This window comes from Drosophila suzukii, chromosome 3 (genome assembly GCF_043229965.1).
Source record: "Drosophila suzukii chromosome 3, CBGP_Dsuzu_IsoJpt1.0, whole genome shotgun sequence".
Taxonomy (NCBI): domain Eukaryota; kingdom Metazoa; phylum Arthropoda; class Insecta; order Diptera; family Drosophilidae; genus Drosophila; species Drosophila suzukii.
The window spans coordinates 50,239,588-50,256,876 of record NC_092082.1 but is presented as its reverse complement, the minus strand read 5'-3'; the positions used below and the strand labels follow the sequence as shown (position 1 = coordinate 50,256,876).

Here is a 17,289-nt window from a genome sequence, read left to right as displayed (position 1 = left end):
CAGGCAACGGAAGCAGGGCTTCAGCGAGTCGTTCAAAGACTACATGATCGAAATGCAAACTATGGTGAGGCCATTCTTCGAAAGAGACCTTAAGGATCATCAAGGAAAACCGCACCCCAAGTCTAAGGATCTTCCCAAGGGTGTACAAAGTGTCGGACCTGGATACGCTAATGATATTAGCCGATGAGTATGTAGAACTCGAAAAGGAACGGGAAGCGTTCGAGCAGGAAAACAAATTCTCGAAGACCAAGTCGGCATCACCAACGCAGGTCAAATGCAGAAGATGCGAAGAAACAGGCAACCAGGAAACACGGGGAAATGACGAATGGTCGCCACCTCACCGAGTCCCACGGCAGCAGGCAACAGGCGCACCACGCGGAGGCCAATGGACACCACCACAACAGCAACAGATGCACCAAGCGCAACACAAAGGCCTCGTGAAACGACGCACATCACAGACCCCCAGGAGGCCTGCCGAAAGTGCGGCGGTCAAGGACACTGGGCACGGGGATGTCGACACTAACGCTTGTTGTTCTGGTGGGTGTGTGGGAGAATAGGCGTCAGGAGCGTCGAATGCTGCCAGCAGACGGGAAATACCCAGCGATCTCAGCCGAAGAGAGGCGAGCGGGGGTCGCAAGATGCAACCTCTCCAAACTAACGGTCAAGCTGATCGAGGACGAGCAGGAGTTGTCCGCAGCGGTGACGATTGATAAGGGCACGTACAAGGCCACAATCGACCCCGGGGCAACAGCAAGATTTATAAGCGAAGAACCAGGTGGACAACCTGGTTGCCGTCGGGAAGATTACGTGGATAAGACGGCAAGTTAGGTTGGCAGGTGGAAATCGCATTCGGGAATAAGCGGCTGAGCATAAGCCGGCTGATACTATCAGGGGTAGTGGATTCATTGGTGTTGGGATGGAACTTTCTAACACAAGTCGGAACCGAGATTAAGTGTGCTGGACACGAAATAATAATACCGGCCAGGAATCGACACAACGGATGGCTCGAGGAGAGGCTATCGGCGGCAGTCGTGCAACAGGTAAGCGAAGATGACGACACGACGACATTCCTGGAGGCAGAGCTATCGAGTTTCAACACGACAAACCAATAAAGTTAAAGGGGAGAACAATGCGAAGGTGGACGAACTTCTCCAAATCGGATACATAGAACACTCAACAAGCCCACACAGCTCTCCCATCGTGATGGTTAAAAGAAGACGGGCAAATGGAGACTGTGCGTCGACTTCAGGCAAAGCAACGCCAAGTCTATAAAGGATGCCTACCCGATGCCCCGAATAAATTATATTCTCGACCAACTGAGGGAAGCACGGTACATCAGCAGCTTGGACCTAAACGATGGGTACTGGTAAATCCCTCTGAAAGAAAGCAGCAGGCAGTACACGACGCTTACAGTGCCGGGGAAAGGCTCATTCCAGTGGAGGGTAATGCCATTCGGACTTCATTCGGCGTCTGCGACCTTTCAACGGGTTCTGCACCGTGTGAACGGTCCCGATATATCTCTGCACGTATTTGCTTACCAGGATGACATCATAGTGATCGGGCACTCGCTAGAAGAACACAAGGCTAACCTGAAGGAAGTGTTCCGACGGCTAAAGGAAGCAAAACTGAGGTTGAACTCGGAAAAGTGACAATTCTTCAGGAAAGAGCTGAAAGAGCGAAGGAATAGGCATGGATCCGGAAAAGGGAGCAGCCATTGCCGAACTAGAACCTCCATCAACAGTACTCTTACTGTACTGTACTCTTACTGTACTGTACTCTTACTTACTGTACTGCTTCGACAGTACCTGGGCGTATCATCATGGTCGACATCATGGTCGGTTTGTACCTGTGTATTGCTGGTCCTCCTTGTGGTTAGTAGAATCAATGTTGAGCCCAGAAAATAGTCCAGAAATTTGGTGTCCGTGGCCAACGGCCACGGGAAGATCTTTATTATTCAATTGTCAAATTATGAGTGACTTAAAGCTAGCTATTCGCGGCTGCGCTGCCTGCAAATATTGGCAGCGGCCGTCATATATATCAAAGTATATGCTCACAAATGTATTTGGCTGATAGCAGCGAGAGCGCGAGAAAAGTTTTATATGCATTCATTGTATGTGTCTGCACTCAGGCCATGGGAATATGCTGACACTAGCACTTCCCATAAGTTGGGCTCTGAGGCGCGTTCATATTTCGGCTGGTCGCACGAGTTTAGCGGCCGGCACTTTTGTATTTGTTTAATAACACTGTAACACAATGTTGGTGTCGGTACAGTGGGTACTCGATACAATGATACATGCACATTACATCTCCCTCCTTTTGAAAAATAACGTAATGTTATGAAGTTATTTTCTAAAGAATATTTTTTTTTTTTTTCAAAACGTTATAAAATGAAATTATTTCTAGTTATGAAATTATCTTTTAGAACTTATATATTTGAAAATTTAAAAATTATAGAAATTATTTTGTATCGTATAGGAAATATACAAAATTGGAAAATATTATATTATTCAAAACAAAATTTTGTTCTAATCAGAAAATATTGATATCATGATTTTTTTTTTTTAATAATTCTATGAAGTTATTTTCTTACTATACTCTTATGTATATATAATATTAATAAACATCATATTTTATAACATTTTTTTTTTGTGAAAGTGTTATTTTTTTTAATCAGAAAGTATTATTTATTTTATTTTATTTTTATTGTTTGTATTGTATTTCCATCATCATTATGGTTCTTAATTTATGTAGGGCCATACGTTTTATATATATAAGAAAATTAAAGTGATTAACAAATAAAAACTTTTAGTCTATCCTTATGTACTGTTTGTTTCTTATTTTTATTATTTGAAAATACTTTGTTATCTTTTTCTTCTATACTTTCAACCTTATAGGGTCCAGTATATTTAAAGTATAACTTATGCCCTGTTTTATTTTTCAATAAAACCTGTTTTCCTATTTTGAAATCAAAATCTAAAGTACTTTTGTCATAGCTAATTTTTTGTTTCTGTTTATGAAATTCTAACATTAATCTAACTCTCTTAAATGCTTGTTCTAATCTAAACTAGGATTCTTTAGCGTAGTCATCTATATTATATAGTGGTTCTATTCTATCTACGCTGTTAAAATGTTTTGGTGAATTCGAAGTTCTTCCAAATACTAACTCATATGGACAATAATCATGTGCCATAGATGGTGTCGTGTTGAAGCAGTAAAGAAAATATTTTAGCCATACATCCCAATCCGTCTTATCAGTTGAGATGTATTTACGTATAAATTCATTACAAGTTCTGTGGCTTCGTTCCACAGTTCCGACAGTCTGTTGACGATTTAAGAATTTTTGTATTCTGTTCCCATGTCCGTAATGAACGTCTTCAATGGACCGTACTTTAGAACAAATTCTTTGAATATAGCCTTTGCTACTGTTTTTGCATTTTTATTTGGTACTGGTATGGCAACAAGGTATTTTGACAGATCACATATTAATGTGACTGCATATTAATTTCCTTGATCTGATTTCGGCAGTGTTATTTGTTTGTTATGAGGGTCACCGGGTTTAGTAGCGCTTAATGATTTTAAAATTTTGTTCCCCTTTTTTTTTTAAATTTATCTATTGAAATATTTCCAAATATATCATCCCATGGTGCCACTTTGAGTTTGGTAATTTTTTGTTTCAGAAACTGAAGGTTCTTCTATTTGGTCTTTAATTAATTTGTCTACTTGTTTTTCTATTTTGTCTTTTTGACTGTGGGGAATTCTATAATTCTTTATGTACACTGGTTCATCATCTTTCATTCTTGTTTTTTGTATGTAAAAATTATTAGTTGATAGCTGTTCCGAAAACATCTGTGTATTTCGTGCATAATTCGTTAATATTTCCTTGAACTGAGGTGGAAAATTTTTGTTCAGTTTGTCTAAAATTTCTTCTTTGTTTACATTTTTATTAGATTTAATTATGTCGTAATCATCCAATGGTTCAACTTTCAATGTATTTAATTGAATGATTGCAGTTTTATCAGTTGTATTCAAAAATCTGCAATGGAATTTCCAATGAATACACCATTTTGGATTTCTTTGTTTTGGTATTAATATATACCTGGTTGCTGAAATTATAGCAATTTTTTGGACTACTTCGGATCTTGCTGATAGAATTGTCAAATTATTTTCTAGTGTATGGTTTATTGGAATGTGAATCGGATTATAGAGGTTATCTGGTCTCAGTATGAGCCAATCGTTTTCTGGTTTTAAATCTATTTGACAATTGTATTTTTTCATAAAGTCTATGCCTATAATTCCATCACATGGAATAAGAAAATTTGATGTTACTATATGACAATTATGCGGTATAGCATAGTTGCTTGAAAGAAGGTCTATTGATATTAATCCCTTTGAGTTGGTTATTCCTTCACCAACACCTGGTATTTGGGTAATATTTTTATAATCAACATTGGTAAAGGAGTCCAAAGTTTCATTTATTAAAGAGATGTCCGCACCTGTATCAACTAATAATGTATATAATTTATTTCTGTGTTCATTTTTAAGAGAGACAAAAAGATTGAAATTAAGATTGATAGTATGAACCGTATTCTTTACTGTGTTTTTTATCTTAAGGGTCTTTGTTGGTTTTCCGACGTGGTTTGTACCTGCCGGAGATTATTATTGTTCTGTCTTTTGGTATTCGCATTTGTATTGTTGTTATTATATCTGTTGTTATTGGTGTTTCCACCACGGTTGTTTCCTCTATAATAACCTCGACCTCTGTAATTTTTGTTGGTATGATTATTATAGTATCGGTTATAACCGTTACTTTGGTTATAGCCATTATATTGGAAATATCCATTATGCTGATAATTACCTCGGTTATTGCCCCTACCGCGGTTATTGTTTCTGAAGTTGTTACCGCGATAGTTGTTTTCTCTTTGGGTGTACAGTATTGAATTAGCATTGCCTGTCATTTCGGTACTGCATTGTATGTACTTAGTGACGGCTTCATTCATAGTTGTGAAGTTGCCTGCCTCTAAAATTGTTTTTAGTCGGCCATGCTCACAATTTTTAACCATTGTGGTAATGGCTTCTTTTGTGCTGAATTTGTCAGCGTGTTCGGCTGGTAGGCCTACGTCAATGTACGAAGCTTCAAGAAGCATTCATAAGCTGTCTATTTCTGATGTAAATTTCTCGGCTGTTTTGCATTTCTGGCTTGTTTTCGCCATTTTCGATTTGACTGCGTCGGATGTTTCACCGACTATAGTGTCTTGCAATTTCTTTATTATTGAATTTATTGTTGTTTCATTCTGTACTTTGTATAGTGTAGATCCTATAATTTTGGATTTAATGACTTCTACAGCCTAAGCTTCGAATGTACCTTTAGTCAAGTTAACCAACTTCAAGGGTGTTATGAATTTTTGAAGATGTATCTTTTGCCCGTTAAATTCCGTGATGGCATTCGAGATATCTTTTATATATGCCGTTTGGGCTGCTGGATCTGCCATTATGTTTTCTCTTAAGCCTGGCACGCTTATATCTGATTCTATATCTTCTTCTTCTCCTGCTTCTGTTACTGTTATAACTGCAGGAATTGTTAGATCATGTAGATCTTTTTCTTTTATTTCGATTCCTTCGCTCGAATCGGAATCTTCATTTTTCGTTAGGTCTATTTCTTTATCTATTGTCGAAGGAGTATTTAAAATTGTCGGTATTGATATATTTAAATTATACCTATCTTTGACATTATTAGATTTGTACGTAACTTGATCAATAATTTATATAATTTTGACCAATTCGTTTTATTTATTGCTTTCCTATTTTCATGTACTAAAGTTCTTGCAGTATTGAAAGAATTTACAAGAAGCTTTGCCGGTTTATTAATAGTGTCTTTATTGGCCAATTTTGGCTTATACATTTGTAAGACTTGTCAAATGTGTCCTTTAATTCTCGTATGTGGAGAGTTAATTGCTCCCATTCCATACTAAGAATTTATTATTTTTTTTGTTGTATTAATTTTTAGCACATTTATATGTCCTAGCACTGGGTGTATGTCTACTTCCGAGAATACTTTACAGTTTCTTACTGTAGACAGTACTGTTGCTTTTGGCGTACCGCTGCAATGAATAAGCGGGGGAAAAGCTAGGTCGTACCTATTCATATATTCGTCTTAAAAATCTGAAATTGATAGAGGCTCTGCTCTGTTTCAAAGTATGTCTAATACCCTATTCTCAAAATTTGGTTGATTGGCTATAGTAATTTTGATGCAATCTGTGGTATTCATTTTAATTTGTTAATAATTTTTATTTCCTTTCAAAATTTTAATTCTCTTATTTTTTAGAATGTCACTGCATACATATACAAATTTCGTATTTTATTTTTATTTTAAAACATATTTTTAAAATAATTGTTTGTGCTTTACTAATTTAAATCTTATCCAGATCGTTGGCCTGGCTTCTGCTTATAGCTCCTTTTGATGCACACTTATTGTGGTACATATAGGCTTTATACAAAATGTATGCACTCATAATAAAAACAATTATTGATAATAATATGTTTGTTAAATCGGTATCAACAGTTTTTGATTCGATTTTATTAATTACATTGGCAGTGGAGTCCACTGTTTTAGTATCAATTAAATCTATTTTGGGTATTATTTCTGTAACGTATTCAAAATCTGTTTTAGATATTGCGTTACTTTTCATTAAAAAATGTTCATTTATGTTATTTTATTTTCTTTATTTTCATATCTTTAATTTTTCTTATGACACGTATACGTATATATACAAGCAGTATTTTCGAAAGGCCCTTAACAATCTGCAGGGCACTTTGAGTAGGTAGTTAATACGGGAGCTGGCTCACTAGGTAATAAATCATGTCAAAAAAGGAGGTGGGGGTGACCCTAATTAGTCACGCATGGTTGCACACTGACCCTAATTAGTCACGCATGGTTGCACACAGGTGTTCTAATGACCTACTTAGCATAATTAATTCAAAAAGGGGGGTGTTGCTGACCCTAGTTAGATGAGCATGGTTGCACACAGGTCACTTAATGAGGTTAGAAAGTGGTGTGTAGGAGTGTGAGATAGTGGTGTTTTGATATGTCTTGTTTTGTCTTGTCTTTTTCTCAAGCTAAAGGTGCGTGTGTGATAGGGGTGTTTTGTCATGCGTGGAATTTTGTGGAGTGCAATGGTTGCACACAGGTCACTATGTTGCTTCTAACTTGTGTTAGAACGCGTTATGCGTGGGCGTTTTGTTGAGTCAATTAGGGTTGTAGGTGACACCTGGCTTGCGTGTGTGATAGGGGTGTTTTGTCATGCGTGGGATTTTGTGGAGTGCAATGGTTGCACACAGATCACTATGTTGCTTCTAACTTGGGTTAGAAGGCGTTATGCGTGGGCGTTTTGTTGAGTCAATTAGGGTTGTAGGTGACACCTGGCTACGGTCTTGTGGTCAAAAGGTGTTGGTTTGAGGGATATTAGACCGCATACTTTTGTGGTGTGAAACAAGCGTGAGTTCGGTAACCTCCCCCTCTTTAGCGAGCATTAGATGGGAAAGTGAGCGTGGGAGTGCAACAAAAACGTTGTTTTGTTATGCGTGGGCGTTTTGTTGATTCAATTAGGGTTGTAGGTGACACCTGTTAGTGTAACCTGCCTACGGTCTTGTGGTCAAAATGGTGACTGTGGTGGTGGTGGTTCCTAACAGAACAAAACCAAATGAGATCGTTTGTTTAGTCAAATACGTTTTTCTTTAATCATATTTGAAAATTTTTTCTCATGCGCTTACATGAGAGAGAAAACGGTTACCTTCTAAATTTTCAAAAAATGTATGTGTTAAGGAGAAATGTGGAAAGTAGTTCAGTTTTAGAAAACTATTCGTTTTACAAGGGGTGTTTTGTCATGCGTATGAATTTGTAAAACTATATTTAGGCGGAGGAGGAGGAGGAAGGGAAGTTGTTTTTCTATGCGTGGGCGTTTTGTTGATTCAATTAGGGTTGTAGGTGACACCTGTTAGTGTAACCTGGCTACGGTCTTGTGGTCAAAAGGTGTTGGTTTGAGGGATATTAGACCGCATACTTTTGTGGTGTGAAACAAGCGTGAGTTCGGTAACCTCTCCCCTCTTTAGCGAGCTTTAGATGGGAAAGTGAGCGTAGGAGTGTAAGAGGGATGGTGGTGGTGGCGGTGCTTGTGGTGGTGGTTCCTAACAGAATAAACACATTTATACACAAAAACAAATGAGATCGTTTGTTTAGTCAAATACGTTTTTATTTCTATATATTCGTCTTAAATTAGTTTACATTGAGTCTTTTAAATAAATGAATGTATCTTTCCATCAATTTTAAGGCGTCTTCTTCTCTCTTTTCAACATGCATACACCTGCAAGTGTCAGGTCCAACTTTACAATCATCATATGCCCATGCACAGGATGATAGGTGTTCTCCATACTTTGAATGAATTAGTGGGGTGGCTTCTACATCTTTAAAAAATGTATGAAATGATTTCAATTTCGTAGCATGTTCCTTGAAGATCTCACTTCCATGCTCCCTTAAGAACTCTTCAATTTTTGAGGAAATCAGTTTGGTAGAGATAACTCGTTGTATTATACTTAGAAAACAGATGTTAAAAAATGCAACAGCTGATGATAGACCCACCCTCGAAAACAAATTCAAAACAATAGAAAATTTTTTTTTTTGGTTTTCTCTTTATTTAAAAATTTCAATATATGATGAAATTAATTTTCTAACTCTATATTGTTGAATTACAAAATGAAAACAAGCACAAGTTTCTATATTATCATTAGAAAATGTACATAAATTTAAATGTTCTCCAAATGTTGTTTTTATAAACTCCTTTACGTCAGTACCCATGAACATGTTCCTTGTCCCCAGTAGTAATTTCAAGTCCTCTTTTGAAATCATATTTCCAAATGTATTAATAAAAAAATTAATTTTATTTATTAAAGATGAATAAGTCGGTATATTAAGATTGTTATTAGAATCAGTCATTTCGTAAACTTATTTTCCCGACTCTCAAAATGTGAATGAATTGTCTAAAAGGTGTTTAGGAGTTTTCGTTTGTGTAAAAGTTTAAGATTTTATGAGCATTGTTCAGAGAGCAGACACCATCCCGAGCATGTAATGAACAATATGGAAAGTGCTTTCCATCCATTATTTTTAGAGAGGGACAACCAATTTCATCAATGTTAATTACATTATCAATTTTTAAAAATTTTTGTAGGAATAACCTTTTTTGATATCCCTTACAAATTATTTCCTGTTTTCTTATTATTTCTCTTAGATACATTTGTGTTTCTTTGAAAAAGTATACTCCATCATTCCAATAAATTTTGTGATGTTTTTTTGTTAGCCAAGTAGCTGTTTTTCTACATTTCTTATTCAATTCAATAAAATCATGTGGAGAGTGTATGATAAAATTAGAATTCAAGATTGTCTCGTTTTTGAATACGACTCCAATTTCCTTTAGAATAAATTTATTGTTGTTCCCAAGAAATCCTTGAACATCAATTGCAACAATATCTTCACTCATGATTGACTGATTAATTGTTAGACAATCCGCTGAACTAGACCATTCAACGGGTTATATTCAACTAAACGATCATGTATGAGCACGCAATATACTTGAACATTTTCGATAGCGGGCTTGGTAAGTTCAATTGAAATCCTAACATCAATGGGCCCCGATTTAACCATTTCATTTTGATATGATAAGTCAATTACGATAATAGGAGCTTTAGTTTTAAAGTCTGTAGGTGATAGTAAAGGAGATTCACTTCGGTTATAGTAGCTAGATTGAAACTTGCAGTACATATCATATAGGTGAGCAAATCGATCTTTATCAAAGTCCAAGTTTAAGTCATCGTAGGGATAAGTTTCAGAGTTTAAATAGACCTTTAGATTTCTTAAATTGTTTGTAATCAGATAGTGGTTATCTTTAAATCCAATTAAAGCAAATCGTGGACGTTCTCGGTTAGCAGCTAATTTAACATTCCAAACATGATTTGTTCCATTACTTAGTTTAGGATTAATGTATGTATCCCAACTACGGAATGCAATCGGTAGATTGGTTCCACTTTTTATAATATCATACATTTTAATTTTCGTTGAATCGCTGGGTGTTATATGAGGAATTTTCCATGTAATATTAGTCATATTGAGATGATATTTTCCGACTAATTGTGCATTCTCAAATTTATCTTGTTCAAGTACATCATTAAAATTGTCATGTTGAATGTTCATGTTTACAATTTAATAATACTTTTTTGAAATCTTCAGCAAATCCAAGTAGGTTTTTAAGGGGTATTGAAAAGTTGAAGTGGGGGCTTAAATTGAAAACGGGTCCTCCACTCCATCCAGAATTGTAAAGTCTCTTGCTTTCAAATTGATTTAAAGAAACAAAGTTTTTTATTGTAGAAGTAATACCACTAAATCTTGTTCTATCTATTTCAACACCATTGATTTCATAGCGTATTTCATCTAAAAAGTATGCCATACAATTATTTCTCATTTTCGCAATAACATTTTGAGTTTCTACCACTCCCCCTTCCTTAATTAGGGTAATATCTCCTTGAAAATTTAGAAGACTCTCATGGGGGAGTACATATAAATCTTGATTTTGGATTTAAATGATTGTTGATAGGGTTGATAGCTGTGATATTCCTTCTTTGATATACTTTCATCAGAGAAAGGTTTTTCCCGTACTGCCAATATTTCATTCAACCCCATGACTTTAGTTAAACTCGCACTTTGAAGCCCAATGATTTAAGAATTAACTTATTTTTTAATGTAAGTGTGTGACTTTTTGGTTTCGATCCTCTTCCTATAACTTTATGTTTTAAAGTGTGCTGATGATGGTAGGTATCACCTCTTTTATTGTATATAATCATTGTATTAATCTTAAGTGTAAACGAATTGTATAGTTTTCACCGCGTAAATTTATTAATTCACCGTTCTGATCAGTTATGTGAATAGAGAGTGTACTTATTTCTCTAGTGTTGACTGGTAAGTAAAAAAGATTGTGTGGTGTGATATTCATTTTATAGCCTGGTGGAACATTAATTCCAAATTCGTATAATGAATGATCTTGTCTACTATCAATATATGACCCGCTTATAATATTACATACTAAGCGTATTGTGTTTATTTTTAAAATGTTGACAGGTTGATCAGATATATATGTTCTTTTCAAGTCGGGATAAATTATTTTTTTATTGAAACCAAGCAATTGTCCAATGGAGTTGTTTCTATTAAAATAAATAGGTTCCTTGGTAGTTGTAATATGAACTTGAAGTGTGTTATTATTACTCTCCATTTGAAATGTTTTCTCAAGATCATAATCTTTTAGTTTATTTTTTAGAAAATCATAAATATCATTGAGTTCATATGACCCGATTGGAAGTTTAATTACTTTATCACCAATATGAAATAGATTATTATTTATATCAACATTGGGTATAGAGTTGTACATATGAAAGTCAATGAGTGCACACTCATATTCACCATTTGTCAGTTCAATGGGTGGGATATAAGAAATGTTTGTAATGGGTTCATTACCATTTAATGTAAGAGTGAATGATCTACTCATTTTGGGGTCTAATAATGTACTGTGAAAATATAGCTTACAGAATGAAACTTATATTCTCAAATAATTATAAATTCATTAAAACCCTTCCTGTATCTTCCCTTTTCCATATCGTTATCTTTACTTATTATGAGGAATCCGTATTTATCACTCCAACACTTTTGACAAATTTTCATAAATGAATCATAGGACATATCAGTATTTACATGATCACGATATATATGACGCATATTTAAATCATCTTGTTTAAACATTATAATCATATTCGCGTTATCACGTATTAGAACTATGTCGTGGAACTGAATTTGTTAATGAATGATCACCACCCTCGATATTTCTAACACAGATTTCTTGTTTTTGACGTATTAAACGCATATTCACGTGTGTAATGTACTTCATTCGATGAGAAATGCTCCTTGATTAAACATTATATAAAATGGGTAAAAGTTTTTATAATTGTTGCAGTCAGAGTTCAAACTTGAAACGAGGTAGTGGTATTATCAACAAAATAATTAACACACTTCCATTTGAAGTACATATTCCTGGTTATAATTTTTGTGGACCTGGAACAAAGCTAAAACAAAGGTTGGAGCGCGGTGATCGTGGGATAAATCAATTGGATGAAGCTTGTAGAGTACATGATATTGCATATTCACAATATAAGGATCTAGCTGATCGACATAGGGCTGACGCAGTACTAATAAATAAAGCGTGGGAACGTGTTGGTTCAAAAGATAGTAGTATTGCAGAGAAAACAGCAGCATACTTGATTACAAATATTATGAAAACAAAAAAGAAATTCGGAATGGGTGTGAAAAAGGGAACAAGGAGAAAGTGTAAGAAAAGGAAATCAAAGGTAAAGAGTTTTTCAAATGTTATCCAAACAGGAATGCGGGCATTGAAAACTCAGAAGCCACTAGATCTAATGAGTGCGATTAAGGTTGCACGTAAAGCAGTCAATAAATCAATTGGCAGAAATAAAAAAAAAATTAAGATTCCTCGTATTATTAATGTACCGAAAATTGGTGGTTTTTTACCTATTGTACCCATTTTGACTGCACTAAGTGCATTAGGTAGTCTCGCCTCTGGTAGTGCAGCTATTGCTAAAACTATTAATAATGCAAATATGGGGAAAAAACAATTAGAAGAGAGTAAGCAACATAATAAGAAAATGGAAAGTATTAAGGTGGGTGAAGGTATGTTTCTTAAACCTTATAGAAAAGGTTATGGATTATATCTTAATCCATTTAGAGGAAATCCAAAAAACTAATTACTAAGCTACCTAAAAAACCTCTTTCAAATTTCGAAATTTTGAATTTTGCTCAAAAGTACATTCCACATTTCCGAGGTGTGTTTATGAGAGACTCACTCCCCAAATCTCCTTGGAGAGAAGAGTCAGGAATTATAAACCTAGATGATAGTTCATCAAATGGTACACATTGGGTAGCTTATAACAAAAATAAAAAAAGTATACATTACTTTGATAGTTTTGGAAATTTACAACCCCCAAAAGAAATTGTGAAATACTTGGGGAATAACATTAACTATAACTATGAGAGAAAACAAGACTTTAATAGTACCAACTGTGGACACCTGTCCCTCCAATTCTTACTCTCTCTATCCCACCCTAACTTTTACACTATGATCAAGTAATTTCTCTATGATTCTTGAAACCCACCCTATTTACATGCTATTCACTGCTATGATTGGTCGATGCTAAATCAAGAATGAGAGAGAACAGGGAGGGTTAGTTTACCTCAAGGTATAAAAACTCGATCAAAAGTTATTCTAACACACATTTAAAAACCACCTGCAAACAGTCTCAACCTAAAAGTTTCAAGCTAAAACGTTCTCAGCCTAAAGTTTCAACCTAAAAAATCTTGCAATCATCAAAATCAACAACAATAAGAACAACATAAAAAACAGTTAAAACAGTAAGACAACAACAACAATTAAAACAGATACAACTGCTAAAAACAGCTGAAAACAACAACAAAACAGCTACATCCGCTAAAAAACAACTAAAATTAACAACAAAACAGCTACAACTGCTAAAAACAACTAAAATTAACAACAAAAACAGCTACAACTGCTAAAAACAGGTAAATTAAACAACAAAAAACAGCTACAACTGCTAAAATAACAACTAAAATCAACAACAAAAACAGGTAAAAGCAAAAAAAACAACGAAAACAACTACAAGAAGAAACAACTGCAAATGGTCAATCCGGGAATGATGAAAGTACTCAAGGAGTTTAATGGTAACGCACCAAAACCTCTCTTAACAAAGGCGAAGATGGAATCGGAGGTGTGCTACCCTATTCGACGTGCTCAACGTAAGAAAACCAGCTTTGGGATGACCCTCACTCTTGAACTTGAAGAGTATATGCTGTACTTGCCGGAACGATACTCAACTTTAGAGGATTCAACAATTGATTATATAAAAGATAATCTTTTTTGTATTATTAAAAAGAAGGATAACAATCTCTATTTAGAATTAAATAAAGCTTAAAATGTTTTCATTTTTAATATTATTAATGTATCTATTTTGATAAATAAAAATAAAAATAAAAATAAAGTTTTATAAAACTCAAACTCAAACTCTTTGTTATAAATATTTAAATTATAGTACATTTTTCCCAGTAGCACATGAGTATCAGAGAAAACGACAACAATGAAGCGTAAACTTTTAGAACAGTTGACGAAAAGTAGAAATTCATTAAAAAGAAAATTTAATGAATTGAAACAAATAAAAAATGAGAACGTATCAAATTTGGAGGAAACTTTTAAACCTATTACAGAACCTTTACATGAATTACTCACTGAAAATAAAAAATTGAATAAAAAGGAATATATTAATGATACACATGATATTAAGACTAAGTTCAAGAAAGAGAATATAAGAGTACCTAAAAGTAAAAAAGAAAAAAGGGAACACGAGAGAGTAATCGAAAGTGATAGTGAGAGTGATGCTTATGTTGATGCTTTTTCACGACAGTCTCTTATAGATGAATCTGATGTTTCACAACAGTCTCTTATAGATGAATCCGATGTTTCACAACAACCTCACACAGATGATTTAAATGAAAGTGTATATGAAGAAACCGGGGTGAAGTACAATCTCAACATTAATCAGTTAAAGCAAGAAAAGATTTTAGACAATAGTTATGGACCAAGAGAAGAAAATAATATTTTAATGTTGGGTAATACAACACTTAAAATTAAAAAAAATTTGATGGAATTAGGAAGTGGAAATTTATGGACTCTATCACCAGGTCTATACTCTTTAATTTTTCATAATAGTCCTAAGGATTATACTAAGAACGATTTAGAATCATATAAAAACATTTTAATTGAAACAAGTGCTCACAAAAGAAACTATCAACCAGATGGTCAAGTAAAGGGGAATCGTTCTAAAAAATATTCTTCAATTATTAAACCATTAATATCATCTTCAGTAAATGAAGAACATACTGGTTCTGGGTATATGAGACTACAAAAAATACCACCAAACTATGTATATTGGGATAATGTTAATGAACTTGTTGAAAGATTGCAACTCTTAATGGCATCGAGAGCGGCTGGTAATAATAACCATACTAATGAAATTCTTTCAATAATAGAAGAATTGCGGGAAGCAAAAATAATATATTAATAAAATAGAAAACATTTTCTCATTTTGTTTAATAGTAAAATGTCTATTGACAAGTTTGGTCACTTTTCAAATGATAGAGATTTTTCCTTGCTTTTCAAAAGGGAAGTTGAGAGTCTTACAGGTATATATATAGACACTGATGGTCACATAAATGTTCAGAAAAAAAGAATTAAAAACTCTTCAAAACCAATAAACGGAAATGATTTGGCTATTAAATTGTATGTTGATGATAAAATTAATGAAGCGAAATCACATCAAATGGAAACTATAACTAAATCATTTCAACTACGAAATAAAAGAGTATCAGAGCTGGAAAGTAAAGTAATAAAAATGATAACTCAAATGGAGTATATACATAATTCAATAAAAGAGTTTGTTGATAAATTGGAAAATTTTAACAAATTCATAAACCAACATTTAAAAAAACCTCCACCAATCATTCGTTCTGATCAGACACAAATAGATGGAATAATACTTCGGAAAAGTCCATTTGCACATTGTGTAAACGAAGAAGAAGTTTTAACAATTAATGTGGATCATACATAAATATACCAATCTTTCATTATTTATTTTATAATTAAAATGTCAGTTGATAAGTTTGGTTGTTTTTTAAATGAGAAAGAGTACTCAAGAGATATAACAAAAGGTCTAGAAAAATTTCAAAGTATACTTAATGATTATGATGGACATTTAAATGTTCAGAGGAAACGATTTAAAAATTCCCTACCCCCCATTCATGAAAATGATATTGCAACAAAGATTTATATTGATGATGAAATAAGTAAAGTAGTACAGAATACATCTAATGAAATTTCTAAGCAACCGCAGAAACAACAAATCTTTAGATTAAGACCTCGAATCAATAATATTGAGGGAAAAGTGAGTGAAATTTCTAAAAAATTGGAATTTCTCATGAAAACTTTTAATAAGGTAGTGGAGGATATAAATGAAATAGAAAGTAACATTTTCAATTATATAATTGCACCAACCTCAGTTTTAAAAGGTGAAACTGAATCTTTAGAGAAGAAACCATTTATACCAGATAAAATAAAGCTATGAGTAAACGAGATATTGTAAATGAGTTACATCGCCCATCATTCAAGAATTTCCCAAGACGTAGAGTTATAGTAAAGGGTATTAATGATTTATGGCAGGCTGATTTGGTTGAAATGGGGGCATATGCATCATCAAATAAGGGGTATAGGTATTTGTTAACAGTAATAGATACATTTTCTAAATATGGATGGGGTGAAGCAATAAAATCAAAAAATGCAGATGAAGTTACAAAAGCAATGGAAAAAATAATGAAATCTGGTCGTGGAGTACCAAAGAATTTACAAACAGATAATGGAAATGAATTCTATAATAAACAATTTAGAGAATTGATGAAAAGATATGAAATTAATCATTACTCAACATTTAGTACTCTTAAAGCATCTATTGTGGAACGTTTTAATAGAACAATAAAAGAACTTATGTGGCGTGAGTTTAGTTTTAATGGAAAATATACTTGGCTTCAAATATACAAAGAGTTGATTAATAATTATAATAACAGGAAGCATAGAACGATTAAAATGAAGCCTATTGACGTCAATGCTAAAAATGAAAAACAGATTTTGATGAGATCATACAATCATCTAAAAATATTTACAATTGGGGACTTTAAAGAGGGGGATCATGTACGAATAAGTAAATATAAACATGTCTTTGAAAAAGGCTATACCCCAAACTGGACAACGGAAATTTTTCGAATTCGGAAAGTACAAAATACATCCCCCACCACATATTTACTTGAGGACTTGAAGGGTGATCCAGTACAAGGCGGTTTCTATAAACAAGAAATTAAAAAAACAAAATTCCCTAATACTTATCTTGTTGAAAAGATTGTGAAACAAAAAGGTGATTATGTGCTTGTGCGTTGGCTAGGCTTTTCAAAATCAGAAGATAGTTGGATTCATAAAAACGAAATTCTATAAAGAACAAGTGGAAGCATAGAACAATTAAAATGTAGGCATTGACGTCAATGCGTGAAAATAAATTATGTTTCCTCTTCAC

At 33.9% G+C, this 17,289-nt stretch overlaps 1 protein-coding gene across 10 annotated transcripts in view; it reads left to right on the top strand.

Annotated features, from left to right (window-relative positions):
- Positions 1 to 17,289, top strand: part of Myo81F (Myosin 81F) — a 2,624,640-nt gene that overhangs the window by 982,737 nt on the left and 1,624,614 nt on the right. The gene's annotated exons all lie outside the window — the stretch shown is intronic.